Source organism: Myotis davidii, unplaced genomic scaffold, assembly GCF_000327345.1.
Source record: "Myotis davidii unplaced genomic scaffold, ASM32734v1 scaffold53, whole genome shotgun sequence".
Taxonomy (NCBI): domain Eukaryota; kingdom Metazoa; phylum Chordata; class Mammalia; order Chiroptera; family Vespertilionidae; genus Myotis; species Myotis davidii.
This window is the reverse complement of record NW_006286140.1, coordinates 543,422-545,334: the sequence shown is the minus strand read 5'-3', so window position 1 is coordinate 545,334 and position 1,913 is coordinate 543,422.

Below are 1,913 nucleotides of genomic sequence, written 5' to 3'. Positions count from 1 at the left end.
GAGCCCTGCCTTTCAATACTTTAGATGGGACATGTTTCCTATTGTATCTCACTACTGTCAACTATCTATAATAATAAAAGTGTAATATTCTAATTAGACCAGACAGCTGAATGACCTTCCGGACAATCTTCCGGGCGACCTTCCAGACCAAGCCGGGGCTCTAAGGGCTGAGGCAAGCCGCTGCAGCTGCGAGGGCCGAGCTCCTTGTATGAATTTCATGCATTGGGCTTCTAGTCCTGGACATAAAAGAATAGTCACCACACAGGGGAAGAAGCAGTGTCCAGATTACATTTGAAGAGCTGGACCCCAAGCAGCCCTCTTTGAATCCACTTCTCCACTAATACAGCCTCCAATCTAATCCCCTTCAAAGGGTAGCAGCTCATTAGCAGAAGACCAAGAAACCAATGTGGATAAAAACTTAATGTTATCTTGAGAGGTGTCTCTTCCTCTTCTTATAAAGACATTAGTCCTATAGAATTAGGGCTCCACCCTTATGACCTCATTTACCTGTAATTGCCTCCACAAAGGCCCTGTCCCCAAATACAGTTACACGGGGGACTGGGTAATTCAACATAAAAATTTGGGGGGACACAATTCAGTCCATAATAGGAATCTCCTCCAATCTTGAGTCAAGAACTTCCCCAAATTCAAATGAAAATTTGATTTATTTCTGACTACAAATCAATGGGGGGAAAAACAGCATGTTCAATAAATAGTGCTAAGTTATTTTGTTATCCATATGAAAAAGTATAAGAAAATTAGGCCCCTAACTCCAATGCACACAAAAATACCTGCCTGGACAGATAAAGTCCTAAATGTGAAAAGCAAAACTTTAAAAAAATTAGAAAGTACTACAGAATATAATTGACATTGAGATTCAGACAAATTTTTTAACTCCTAAAACCCCCAAAATTATAAAAAGATTAATATATTTGACTACATCAACATGAAAACATTTCTCTAGGCTAATATAATTTTTAGAAAAGCAAACAAGGTAAATCATAAGCTGATAGAGATATTGGTAAAGCACATAACCAGCTACGGTTATGAAGGATATATGAAAAGCCTTCAAAACAATAACAAAAAGCCCAAAACCTAGTAGAAAAATGAGTTAAGCATGTGAATAAATGAAAAACCCTCAGGCCAAGAAACAAGATGAGGGAAATGCCTATTAATAAACAATGAAATAATATTTCTAAGTACTAGATAAATAAACAACATAAAACTTAATGACTAATTTGACATAGAGAGAATGGCAATACTTTAAGATGGCTCCCAGGTTTCTAGTTGAGCAGTAAGATGCACCATTAACCAGGGCATGTTTCTATTCTAATATAAGAATAGAAACATATTATCAAAAAATAAAACATTTGAGTTTGAGGTAACTAAGGAATATCCAACTGAGATTTATATACCCAGGTCTGGAGCGGTCAGGGAAGAAAAGTTTGGCCCAGATTTCAGAGTCATGAGCATGTAGGTAGTTGTTAAGATTACGACTGTGTTTGAGGTTGCTCATGGAGATGGGAGAGGGTTATAGCCAAAAAGAACAAATACAATGAAGTCAAGGGGAGATGCCTTATTGGTCTTTTGTGTGTGTGTGTGTGTGGGGGTGTTTGTTTTTTGTTGTTTATTTTGCAACAATTTCTGTGCTGACAAATTCTAAAGAACTTTCTGTGTTATGTCTGGCTCCTCAAGGCATTGTTCAGACACAAGTTGGGGGTATGTTCTAGTCAAGGCAGTTTGGGTCACAGGAGAGAGAAACCCACTTAAAAGGGAACCAAGTAATAAGAATGATATTAGTACTAATTGTGCTGCTGGTATTAGACAGAGCTACCCCTTGTTGGGCTCTTGCTATGGGCCAGGAACAGTGTGAAGCCCTTTAAATGTATTGTTTAATTTTATCATCAGAGTAG